The sequence below is a fragment of the Podarcis bocagei genome (genome assembly GCF_964188305.1).
Source record: "Podarcis bocagei genome assembly, chromosome: 8".
In the NCBI taxonomy this organism is placed as follows: Eukaryota; Metazoa; Chordata; class Lepidosauria; order Squamata; family Lacertidae; genus Podarcis; species Podarcis bocagei.
In genome coordinates, this window is record NC_138133.1 from 20,028,606 (window position 1) to 20,041,045 (window position 12,440).

General features: G+C 49.2%; 2 long non-coding RNA genes across 3 annotated transcripts in view; one reads left to right on the top strand and one right to left on the bottom strand.

Annotated features, from left to right (window-relative positions):
* Window positions 1–12,440, top strand: part of LOC308593943 — a 195,014-nt gene that overhangs the window by 167,088 nt on the left and 15,486 nt on the right. For both annotated transcript variants that reach the window (XR_014011118.1, XR_014011119.1), the window contains exons 2-3: window positions 7,644–7,750; window positions 8,659–8,777. This is a non-coding gene — a long non-coding RNA (uncharacterized lncRNA). The remainder of the gene's footprint in view (window positions 1–7,643; window positions 7,751–8,658; window positions 8,778–12,440) is intronic.
* Window positions 11,355–12,433, bottom strand: LOC308594069. Its single transcript, XR_014011288.1, has 2 exons — window positions 11,854–12,433; window positions 11,355–11,745 (listed from the first exon to the last, which is right to left on the bottom strand). It is a non-coding gene; the product is annotated as an uncharacterized lncRNA (long non-coding RNA).

Genomic DNA, 12,440 nt, shown 5'->3' on the forward strand with positions numbered 1-12,440 from the left:
CCCCCTGTTGCGAGCTGCCAGCGCTTGATCTCTGGCGCTCTTCCTCTTCCCTGCCCTCTGGCTGTGACGCTGGTCCCGATTTCCAACTGCTCTCCTCTGAGTCCCCTCTGGCTCTATCTTCCTGGGGTGTCCCCCTAGGCTCCCCCCTTGCCCTGACCACTGGTGCTCCTTTCTGTGAATCTTCTGATTCACTGGAAAGACTCGGAGATCTTGGGTCGTCGTCATCACTCATCTTTTCTTCTGCCTCCTCCCCCTCGCTCTCTGTTTCCTCCCTTGCCCTTGCCTCTGCTCCTGAACCCCTGACATCCATCCCCCCCTCGAAGCCCCCCGTTCCCCCCTCCCCTCCTTCCGGTGCGGGAACTGGGTGCTGCTGTGTCAGAGGGACGAACGTCGGATACAGTTCGCTTCCCGTGGCGGGCCTCCATCTGAAGTCTCCCGGTTCTGCCTCCCTGCTCTCGTCGACGACGGTCACCTCCGCTTCCATCTCTGTGCCGCCGTGCTCGAAACCAGGGTCGTCCCCGAAAACGTCCATGTCCGTCTCTCCCTCACTTCCTCCTGGCGGCGTTGCTCGTCCTGGACCTTCCTGCCACTTCCTGCGCCACTGCTCCTCTGGTCGATCATCCCACCAATACGAGGGTTCTGAGGCAGATCCCGAGGGTGACCCCTCCGGGGAACGGGCGTCTCGTATCAGGTCCTCGTCCGAGTCGAACCCCCGGAACGTGCTGGCAGAAAGCGTTGGCGTGAAAAGCCAGTCGTCGAAAAATTCTGCTGGCATTGGTCTATGTGGGAAGAGGGCATGAAACTCGTCTTTGAGCAGAGGTTCGTCCAAGGCGTAGCCCGGCACCCAGCTGTTCGCACTGGCCGGGGTGCCCTCCTTGGCGAGAAGGTATTCTACCCCTTCTTCCCCCCATCTGGAGTCCAAAATCTCCGTGACTTCGTTGATGCGTTCCTTCTGTGCCACTCTCGCGTGCCCGGTTCCTTCTCTGAGCGGACTCGGTGCCGTTCCGGGTTCCTGAAACCTGTGCGGTGCCTTGTAGGGGGTGAGCACCGATCTGTGGAACACCAGATGCATTCTGGAACCCTCCGGAAGCGCCAGCCTGAAAGCCACCGGGTTGACCTGCTCTTCGACTTGGTAGGGCCCCAGTTGCTTGTGCCCCAGCTTCTTCTTGGCCAACGACCTAGCCGGCACTGCGTGGGCTGCTAACCAGACCCAGTCTCCCACATGGATCTCTTCGCCAACCCTTCTGTGTTTGTCCGCTTGCACCTTGTATGCATGTTTGGCCAGCTCCAGGTGTCGCCGCAGCTGATCGTGGACCTCCTGCAACTCCGACGCGAACGCATCTGCTGTCTGCGGCTCCCCCTCCCCCATCCTTTCCAGTCCCGGGAAGGTTCTGGGGTGCCTCCCGTTGTTAGCGAAGAACGGCGTGACCCCCGTGGACACGTGCTTCGTGTTGTTGTAGGCAAACTCGGCGAGCGGCAGGTAATCCACCCACGTCGCAGGCTGTTGATTCGCATAACATCTCAGGTACTGCTGCATGATGGCATTGACCCGCTCCGCCTGCCCGTTGGTCTGCGGGTGTCTCGCTGACGCCAGGTTGATCTTGACGTTCAGGAAGCCCATCAGCTTCTGCTAGAAATTCAAGATGAACTGTCGCCCCCGGTCGGACAGAATAGACCGTGGCAGACCGTGAACCTTGAACACGTGGTCTATGAACAGTTTGGCGGTTTGCTCCGCCGTGGCCACCTTGGCACACGGAATGAATGAATGAATGAATAGTTTATTACGGTCATAGACCAGAAGAAAAGAAAAACATAAAAGGCAACAATAGTTTACAAGGGAGTGATGGTGTCAATTAAAAGTTGTAAAATTATACATAAAAACAATACACATATACACACACACACATATACATACTCATATATGCACTACAGTATATGTATGGGCTTAAAAAAGGGGGGGCTTATCCAGGGGTCAGATCTTTTACTTTTTTACAGCTAATGCCCTCCGCTTGATCGCGGCCGCAGAAAACTTGGCCACTTTCAGTGTTACTTCTGGGTTTTTATCTCCTAGTAGGATTTTCAGCCGCTGAGATTCAGATCGACCTGGAAATTTCTGAACGATAGGGGAGATAAACAGTAACCTGATATCCCCGTAAAGGTTGCAGTGTAACAGCACATGTGAAGCCGTTTCCACCTCCTTCAGACCACATGGGCAAACTCGTTCAGCATAGGGTGTGCCCTCGTATCTGCCCTTTAGTAAGGCAGATGGCAATACATCAAATCTGGTAAGGGTAAACGCCCGCCTATATTTTGCGATTTGTAGGTCCAGCAAATATGGGGTTAGATTAAACCCTTTTCCATAATCTTGGATAGCTGGATATTTATCTATCTTGCTCATATGGTCCTGAAGCTCTACATCTCCTATTCGCTGGCTCACCATCATTTTAGCCTTTTCAAAGCCTGAGGCTATGAGGCCTATGGCTATAATGTGCCATCTTGGAGAACAAGTCCACCACCACCAGCACGGCCGTCTTGCCCCTCGAGCTGGGCAGATCCGTGACAAAGTCCAGGGCCACCCTCTCCCATGGTTCGACCGGAGTTTGCAGCGGTTCCAACAGTCCGGCCGGCGGTTTGTGCACCGGTTTGGCCCTCTGGCAGGTGTCACACCTCGCCACGTAGTCCGCGACCTCCCCTCTCATTCTGGGCCACCAGAAGTCTCTGGAGACTAATTCCACCGTCTTCTCCTTGCCAAAGTGCCCGGCAGTGGGCGCGTCGTGCAGCTGCTGCAGTACCTTGGCGCGAAGTTCGTCTCCCGGCACGTAGATGGCCCCTTTGCGAATGAGCAATCCATCTCTCAGCTGGAACTCGTCGGTCGCTGCCGTGCCCCTTTGCACCTCTGCCATCTTCGCTTGCGCGAAGGAGTCATCCTGCAACGCTCGCCGCACCGCCTCCAGGTCCACTGTTGCCGCAGCGCACGCCCACACTGTTGGTGCGAAGATGTGCATGGCGGCCGCTGGCTTGGCGTCCTCCAGATATTGTGGCTTACGAGAGAGAGCGTCCGCCATGATGTTGGTGTCCCCCGGGACATACTCTATTCGGAAGTTAAAGTTCGCAAAGAACTCAGCCCAACGTATCTGCCTTTGGTTCAGGAACTGTGCCGTGCGCCAGTGCTCCAGATTCTTGTGGTCCGTGCAGACCTGCACCGTGTGCTTGGCGCTGATCAGGAAGTGCCTCCATGCTTTGAATGCTGCATGAATGGCCAGCAACTCCCTGTCCCAGATGGTGTAGTTCTGTTCGGACTTGCTGAGCTTCCTGGAGTAAAACGCTCCCGGCCGCCAAACCCCCTGCGGGTCTTTCTGCAGCAGGACTGCTCCCACGGCTCTGTCCGAGGCGTCCGTCTCCACCCTCATCGGCCTGCTGGGGTCGACATGCAGCAGCTGCTCTTCCGACGCGAAGAGACGCTTGAGTGCCTGAAAGGACTGCTCCGCCTGCTCTGTCCAGATGAACTTCTTTTTTTTGGAGCTAAGCGTGTCCGTGATGGCCGCTGTCTGCATAGCGAAGCCTTTGATAAACTTGCGATAGAAGTTCGCGAAGCCGACAAACCGTTGGACCTCCTTCCGGTTGCGTGGGCTCTTCCAGTCCAACACCGCTCGAACCTTGGCGCTGTCCATGGCGAGCCCCTTGTCAGACAACTTGTAGCCCAGAAAATCCACCTCCGTCACGTCGAATTGGCACTTCTCCAGCTTGGCGTAGAGCCTATGCTGCTGTAGCCTGCTTAGCACTTCTTTGACGTGTCTGTCATGCTCCTGCTGCGATTCCGAAAAGATCAGGATGTCATCTAAGAAACAGACGCACGTCTTGTAGAGGAGCCCCGCCAACACGTGATGCATGAACGCTTGAAAAACGTGGGAGCCATTTTGCAATCCAAAAGGCATAACTCTATATTCGTAGGTGCCCAGCGGCGTGAACATGGCTGTCTTCCACTCATCCCCTTCCCGCATGCGAATGAGGTTGTACGCCCCTCGCAGGTCTAACTTGGTGAACACGCTGCCCTTCCGTACCTTTGCGAGGAGGTCGTCGATTCGGGGCATGGGGAAGTCCGATGGCTTGGTCACACTGTTTAAGATGCGATAGTCCACCACAAGTCTTTTTTGGGGCGTGTCCCGCTTCTTAACGAAGAATACAGGACTGCCCCCCGCTGCCTTGGACTCCCGGATGAAACCGCGCTCCAAATTATGATCTATGAACTCTTTGAGTTCCTGCAGTTCGTCCTCAGACATGGAATACAGCTTCCCTTTAGGCAGCGCCGCCCCCGGCAGCAGGTCAATTTTGCAGTCATATGGTCTGTGGGGGGGTAGCCTGTCCGCCTCCTTCTCGCAGAAAACCTCCAAAAATTCTGCGTACTTGTGGGGAATCGCTTGCAGCGTGCCTAGCAGCAGCTGTGACTCCTCTTCCCCTCCTTACTGCCGGGGAACGATGCAGTGTTCAGCACAAAAGGAAGAGCCGAAGGTCAGCTGCCTCTGGTACCAAGCCAGCGTTGGGCTGTGCTTGTCCAGCCAACTCATGCCCAATACAATGGGCGTGTCCGATAGTTGAGTGACGTTGAAGCTGATGATTTCCCTGTGATTCCCAAGTCGCATCACCATTGGTGGCGTCTGCTTCACCACTTGCCCCCCTAGCAGCTCCCTGCCATCCACCGTGACCACCTGCAGGGGCAGCGTGGCAGGCAGCAACTGTACAGCGTGCCGGTCGACAAAGTCCTGCCCTATAAAGTCCGCATTGCTTCCCGAGTCAATGGTGAGCGGCACGTCCATGGTGATTCCATTGGGCAGCTGGAGCGATGCGGTGAGCCTCACTACTGGTTTGGGTGGGAGGGGGTCCATGGGCTGTGAAATCTCCGGGGACTTCTTCACTGACACGTCTGGCTGGGCCCCATTGCCTCTTCCTCCAGCCAGACATCGTCGTTTCCCTGCTGTGGTCCTCCTTGTTGCGTTGCTGCAGTTACCATTGCTGAGGCTGCAGTGTGCTTGTGGAGCCTCCGGGGACACTCTTTCGCCATATGCCCTGGATCCTCGCAGATGTAACACTTCCTGTTCCCTCTAGGAGGCTTCGCTTTCACTGTTGTCGGTGCTAGGGCTCTGGCTGCTGATTGAGCCCTTGCACTTCCAACCTCCATAGGTTCCACTCCTCCTCCTGGCGGAGGCGTGGATTGCGCACGCGCTGCTTCTCTGGGAAGGAAGGAGGAGCCCCTGGCTGGTTCGCGCCCTCCACGCCCTTCGTCCCTGCTCCACGGACGTTCCTCCAGCCGCACCCCCACGGCTAGCGCCCTCTGAACGATCTCCTGCGTGGTCCGGGGTCTCTCCCCCCTCGCAATTTCATCTTTAACAGAGCCGTGCAATCCCTCCCAAAACAGGTCTCTTACAGGAGCCGAATCCCTGTCCCATTCCAGAGCACTGACCAAAGCGAAAAAGCGGGCATGATACTGCCTTACGCTGGCCCTCCCTTGTTTCAGTCCATGTATCTGCTGCCGAGCAAGATCCACGTCAATGCTTGATAAGAAACACCCATCCATCGCTTTAATAAAGGCATCCGCATTTTGGAGCGCCGGATCCTTATCCCTCCACAAATTGCGCAGCCATGCTTTAGCTTCCCCATGCAAATGGGACATGATGAACCCCACTTTCTCTTGCTCATCTCTAAAGTCTTTTTTCAGCAGTTCCAGTGCGCACATTACATCTGCTCTAAAGTTGGGGTACTGCTGCAGGTTCCCATCGAAGTGAGAGACCAGACCGCCTGTTCGTCTCGCCAACCCAATTCCCTCCTGTCTGGGTGTCAGTTGCCCGTGCTTCGTAAGCATGTCCAACCTGACCTGGAGATCCCTGCAGGCGGCAGCTGCCTCCTCCTCTCTCTTCCTGGATGCGAGAGCCTCGGCATTCAGTTGTGACACTGCTCTTCTGAGTTCCTCTATCTGCTGCTCAGCCGTCATGTTGTCTGCCGTTCGTGAGCTAGCTAGTAGGCACCTGCTTCTCTCCTCTCCTCGAGGCTGTAGATGCCCACAATTTGCAGACGGAGCTTACTGTCAGAGCTGCTTCAAGATCCTAGCTCACAGAGGATCACGCTAGCCAGCGGTCATTAAGTAAAAGTCTTTATTGAGTTACAGTTTCCATTCCCAAGCTGCTGCGTGCAACTCTGCGTCTAATGGCTAGATCGGCGAAGCTCCGTCTGAGTCTCCGCCCCTTGTGCACCAACTTAATATCCTAGCCCTGCTCCACCTTTTCCGCCTGACTGCTCTCCTCTGGGTCCCTCTGCCCCCCGGGGTCTCTTCCTTCCGGGATTCTTCTGACGCCGACCCCCCGGAACTCCCTGTCTCCTTGCGCCGGGCTTTAGGACCTGGCTCCCTTTCCTGGCTGCCTACTGCGTCACTTTCCTGTGCATTTGAACTTGGCGCGCGCGCCCAACCTTCCACTTTCCGTCTGACCGTTTCTTCGCTCCCCGATGGAGGTGTGGCCACTCCTGACTCGTGCCCTCCCCCCTGTTGCGAGCTGCCAGCGCTTGATCTCTGGCGCTCTTCCTCTTCCCTGCCCTCTGGCTGTGACGCTGGTCCCGATTTCCAACTGCTCTCCTCTGAGTCCCCTCTGGCTCTATCTTCCTGGGGTGTCCCCCTAGGCTCCCCCCTTGCCCTGACCACTGGTGCTCCTTTCTGTGAATCTTCTGATTCACTGGAAAGACTCGGAGATCTCGGGTCGTCGTCATCACTCATCTTTTCTTCTGCCTCCTCCCCCTCGCTCTCTGTTTCCTCCCTTGCCCTTGCCTCTGCTCCTGAACCCCTGACACATACATAATCCAAGTCATCCAACCATGTCCTCTGGACAGTAAAATCATAGCTGTCAACTTTTGCCTTTTCTTGCGAGGAATCCTATTTGGAATAAGGGGATTTCCCTTAAAAGGGGGGAAATGTTGACAGCTATGAGTAAAATACAAAGGGGAAAGAAGGTGGGGAAGTTTTAAGAAAGATAAAATAAACAAAGACAGCAAAAATCCCCCTCCCCCAAAAACCCCCACACATAAAACATAAAACACATAATCTGAAACCACTTTAAAATCAGCATGAAACCCAGCAAAGAGGAAACTGGTGTAAACAAAAACCCCTAAAGTGACGGATGGATTCTGATTAAAAACTTGAGAAACGGAGGTTTAACTCAGGCCCCTAAAAATTATATTGTGAGTACTAGGTGAGCTTCTTTGGGGAAGCCATTTCGTGAGCACAGCACGGCCAATGAAAAGGCCCTTTTTTAAGAAGTCACCAGTCTCACAGTGATTTGTATCCTGTGCAGCATTTATTAAGCATCCCATCAGCACAAGGATTTCTTCTTGTTCAACAGGAGTTTCCTCCATCTCCTCTCCCTGTGAACCCCCTAAATCTGTTCTACATTTTCCTCCAACACTTTGGAGCTTGGGGAGGGCATGGGGCACGTACCAGATGCGAAAGGGGAAAGGGAATCCTGTTGCCCAAATGGGAATCCTTTCATTGACAGATCACTTACTTAGCACTACACTGGATACAAAGCTTTACTTTTAAATATTTTTTTTTGGACTAGACTAGAGGGATGGGAAAACGGTTCTCCATCCCTGTTGTCCAACAGCTTCAACGGCTTGGAGCAAAACCCCTGCTCTACCTCTCTGACAAGGTTTCCTCTTTCAAGAATTCAGAGAAGAGGAAAAGGCTTTGAGGAAACATCCCCTGCCGAAGGTCAGTGGAAGCCGCCTGATGAAGTTGGCAGGCAAGTTCAATGCGTTGGGTGGAATGAGAGAAAACTGTGCAGGTTTTCAAAGCCTTGGTTCTCACTGAGGTGGTAGACCTGTGCCAAGTCAGATTACAGAGGGGATCTCACATGAGTGAATGCTGCTCTTTCTCTGGAGATACTCCATGACTTCCTTGGCAGAGGTTAAGCCCAGTAAGAGAAACAAGAACTTTATTTATTAGTTTGACACTACTAGGTTAAAAGCATTGAAGCAGTACATGATACAGAGATTCTCCTTCAGAAATCCTCTTGACAGACACCGCTAGGAATCATATAACTCTTTTTTTCCTGCCAATTCCTATATAGCCAGACAATGTAACCAAGGGCTCATCTACATTTCTTCTTGACCTTTGCCTAAAAAGCAGTTTTCTCTTTGTCCTACCACTTTCCCCAAGAAAAAAAAAACTCTTTAGCACTGAATCGGAGTAAATGTCCACCTGCAGAAAAGCCAATTGACATTCACTCCAATTCTACAATAAAGATTGGGTTTTCCTGGAGGAGAGATGTAGGACAAGTGGAAGTCTGGATGAGCTCCTACTCTCAACTCCCGGTTGAAAGAAGGAAGAACCATTTTTAATGCAATGAGTGCATTTCAGGATCAAGGAGTGAGAGAGAGATTAAAGAAAAAAATCCATGTGAATAAGCTTGACATCAAGATTTTCTGAACAGAACATCTCTAGTTGCCTCCTCAGTGGCAAAATATAGTTTGTCTCTTGGCAAGAACCTGTTATCAATAATGCCATCCAACTTGCCTCAGGGCCAAATCTCATGAGATCATTCAGTCTACTTGTGTGTCTTTTCTCTTCCAATAAATTGATTTTATTTTTTTACTTTTTTACCATTCCTCTTTTTGCAGCTGTTCCTCATTCAATGTTTCAGGGCAATAATTTGTGCTTTGGACAATCTGTTGCTGGTGGAAGAATGCCTGGGCATGCTCCTTCAACCATCTGACAGAGCAGACCATCTAACAGATAGGTAACAAAGTTGTCAGGTTTGGCACCAGGATACTTTTGTATATATTTTTTTAATTAAATAGGTATTTGATTATGAGCAGCAATGCTAATAATTGTTTCATTTTTATATATTACAAACTTATAAATCTCTGCATTTGGGGATTCTTGAATTCCACGCTGATGTAATGAAAAGGTCATAAAACAGCTCAGAGTGTTGCTACAAGGACCTACTGTGTGTTAAGTATAGTGATTTAATTCACTGAAATTGTAGATGCTTGTATGCATTACTATGTGTTTAAATTTGACTGGTTGGTAAGTGAATTCTAGAGAGTTATCTAGTCATTCTCATGTGATTGACTAATGTTGGTCACATGGGAGGTACCTCATGAAGGAGAGGTTCCATTCTATGTGAAGCAGGATGGCTGTGTTTTGAAATCCACTGTGAACACTGCTAAGTTGAACAGTGTTGGAGTGCATTTTCTCTGCTTAAAGAAAGAGATTAAAGCTACAGGAGAAGGTAAAAGTGGAAATCTCTCATAAGAGTTGCACGGGATGGCCAACTGAGATACAGAAGGCTGAGTGCTGAGCTCTCAGAGGAGGAAAATACAGTTGTTTGGAAATTAGAAGAAGAGACTGTTAACCCATGTTTCGAGAAGCATATGACTGTAAACATTATGTTTTAATTCATCTGTAAGTTTCTGCAAGTAAAGTTTTTGAATGTTCAAGTCTGGACATTGGCTTAATTTCCAAAGAAGGGTGTCAGTCATATATATGATTTGAGCTTCTTAGCTGTGCTTTCGCTATTCTTATTTCAACACTCTGTGTATTCATGCAGCAGAGGAATTTAAATCTTATGAGATTCCCACTCTCCTTAAGGAGTACAGTGCTACTTTAGGTTAAGTACTTAATTCGTTCTGGAGGTCCGTTCTTAACCTGAAACTGTTCTTAACCTGAAGCACCACTTTAGCTAATGGGGCCTCCTGCTGCTGCTGCGCCGCCGGAGCACGATTTCTGTTCTCATCCTGAAGCAAAGTTCTTAACCTGAGGTACTATTTCTGGGTTAGAGGAGTCTGTAACCTGAAGCGTGTGTAACCTGAAGTGTATGTAACCCAAGGTACCACTGTATATCAGCTGGGTAAGAACAGGCATTACAATGCTCTTCTCAATTAAACGTTCCTCCTCCTCAATCACAGCAGATTTCCATTGCAGAGCTAGATGCTAAACAAGCTTCCTATCTCTGCTACAATGACCATATACTCTCTGAGCATAGCATAGGATGGATAGGACTTGGAGAGAGAACCACTTTCCCCTTATATTTTTGAGAAAATAATTTATTGGAACTATGCACACACACACACACACACACACACACACACACACACACACACATAGTAGTATGTATTCAGCATATCAAGGAAGCACAGAGTAATTGAGCAGTCCATGCTTCTTTCTAGCGTATTGCTTTTACAGTTGGACTGGTTGCATCTCACCACATTGAGTGCTCCCCCCCCCCCCAAGAAAAGTACATTGAGAAATGTACAGAGGACAACCCTTTCAACAGAGCCTTTTCAGGCATAATATCAGAAAGGTAAAGCATTCAGGAAGAACTATGGGTCACATTTAGCATGTGTGGCAGGCTCTAATTTCTCACCACTAGATGACTCAACAGTTGGAGATTTCCCGCTTTACTAAGCCCAGCACAGAATACTAGCAGAATATTATGGTTTGTGTGGTACTTGTTTTTGCAATCTCAAGTGAAGGGCAAAAACTAGGTGTTTATTCAGCCTCTTCTGGGAAGCTATACATGGTTGGATGAGCTGAACTTGGCTTGGTTCAACACAGGTTGTGTAGGTGGGCTGTTAGTAGACTCTAGTTAGAAGCTCATCTTAGAGCTGATGTGAGAGAAGACTTTCTGTTTGTGATGTTTGATTCTGTTGGCTCATTCATACATGCATGCCACCCTTGCTGCCACAGGTCGCATCATGTGTGAACCAACGCTTAATCTGGTTTAAAATAATCCAAGAAATTCATGCTCATAGTTCTCAGAAAATGTTTTTTCCCCCCTAACAGAATTCTGTACATGAATTTCTTGATTCCTTTTAAACCTCCTGCACAGTTTAATACTTTTGGAGTGGAATAGGACAAAATGGAGCTTTTGTGTGTTCACAAAATAAAGCATTTCATAAACTTAGATTCCAAAGTACATTTCTATTCCTTAAATTTACTGATGTGATGGCAAATAATGCTGAGGAGTACCGAAGATATGGATTGAAAATATTCTTAATCTAGTTAATTCTTTGATAAGATTGATCTTTTTCTTATGCCCATCCAAATTTTACATAATTGTAGAGAATAATTTCTGCATAAGATTATCATGCGATAAACCAGACTTTCACACCTTATAGTCTACAAAGGCAAACATAGCCTACCGGACAAATTATTGCCTAACAGGCTATAAAATACTCAGGCTCAGTTTTGATCCGCAACCTGCCAAACCATAGTTAGGCACACTCCCTCCCATCTCCTTGTCTCCCCCTTCCTTCTTCCTTACATACTGGTTTAATGAAACCACAGTTAGTCATTATGTCCAAAATGGGAATTTATAGTTCATCACCAGTTTATTTTTTGAATGGTAGGACTATGATCTTGTTGCTTAGTCGTTTAATCGTGTCTGACTCTTTGTGACCCCATGGACCAGAGCATGCCAGGCACTCCTGTCTTCCACTGTCTCCCTCAGTTTGGTCAAACTCATGTTGGTAGCTTTGAGAACACTCTTCAACCATCTCGTCCTCTGTCGTCCCCTTCTCCTTGTGCCCTCAATCTTTCCCAGCATCAGGGTCTTTTCCAGGAAGTCTTCTCTTCTCATGAGGTGGCCAAAGTATTGGTGCCTCAGCTTCAGGATCTGTCCTTCTAGTGAGCACTCAGGGCTGGTTTCCTTAAGAATGGATAGGAAATCATCTTAGTTCCCTTCATGAAAACAATTCACTGGCCTGAGCCTCAGCTTCAGGAGCTGTCCTTCCAGTGAGCACTCAGGGGTGATTTCCTTAAGAATGGATAGGAAATCGTCTTTGTTCCCTTCATGAAAACAATTCAGTGGCCTGAGTATGTGCTCAGAGACCCCTTTGTTCTTAATTCTTAGTGTACATGGTCCTGCTACTCTGTACCTAGTCCTAGCTGGTAGACCTCATGTTTCAAGTAAAATGAGAAGCATATGCCAGAAACCTCAGTCTTGTCACCCCTGGAGTAGAAAGATAGAATCTTTCTCTGCTTAAATCGGATAAGGATGTGAGTTAGGATTAAGACAAAATCTTCCCCCACAATGGTGAGTTTTGGGATGGGTTTTGTAAAAAAGGGGGAATGTGTTGAAAGGTTTCAGGTAGCATTTCCTGCTGTTGGTGTTTATCCCTTTGAGTCTTAACTATAAACAGCATTTTTGCTGCTCCCTGGAGTCCTAGTAACAGGGGAGCTGTTTTGACAGATGTCATCTCCCCACTCCATAAGAATTCCTCTTGGGGGGTGATGTCTTGTGATGCAACACTGCATATACATTTGGAAGAGGGGTGGCTCAAAATAATAATAATAATTTTTTAAAATAAAAAAAATTTAGGGAAGAGATTTTTTAAAAAGATAATTGTTATTTAAAGGTTTTCTTAGGTTACATAAGTACGTGCATTGTCTTCTTCTG